Source organism: Meleagris gallopavo, unplaced genomic scaffold (genome assembly GCF_000146605.3).
Source record: "Meleagris gallopavo isolate NT-WF06-2002-E0010 breed Aviagen turkey brand Nicholas breeding stock unplaced genomic scaffold, Turkey_5.1 ChrUn_random_7180001875098, whole genome shotgun sequence".
In the NCBI taxonomy this organism is placed as follows: Eukaryota; Metazoa; Chordata; class Aves; order Galliformes; family Phasianidae; genus Meleagris; species Meleagris gallopavo.
The window spans coordinates 1-323 of record NW_011139661.1 but is presented as its reverse complement, the minus strand read 5'-3'; the positions used below and the strand labels follow the sequence as shown (position 1 = coordinate 323).

At 65.3% G+C, this 323-nt stretch overlaps 1 long non-coding RNA gene across 1 annotated transcript; it reads left to right on the top strand.

Annotated features, from left to right (window-relative positions):
* The first annotated feature begins 8 nt into the window (after positions 1-8).
* LOC109364607 lies at positions 9-304 on the top strand. Its single transcript, XR_002110505.1, has 2 exons — positions 9-102; positions 186-304. It is a non-coding gene; the product is annotated as an uncharacterized LOC109364607 (long non-coding RNA).
* Positions 305-323: the final 19 nt, after the last annotated feature.

Here is a 323-nt window from a genome sequence, read left to right as displayed (position 1 = left end):
CCCCGCACGCAGGGTAAGGAGTTCGAGACGCGGCTGAAGGAGAAGAAGCCGGGCGACCTTTCGGACGAGCTGCGCATCGCCCTGGGGATGCCGGTGGGGCCGGTGAGTGCGGGGCTGCCAGGGGATGGGGGGGATGGGGCTGAGCCCCGATAGAGGTGAGCAAAGATAATACTGAGCCCCGATAGCGGTGAGCCCTGATGGCGGTGAGCCCTGATAGCGGTGAGCCCTGATAGCGGTGAGCCCTGATAGCGGTGAGCACTGATAGCGGTGAGCACTGATAGCGGTGAGCCCCGATGGCGGTGAGCACTGATGGCGGTGAGCAC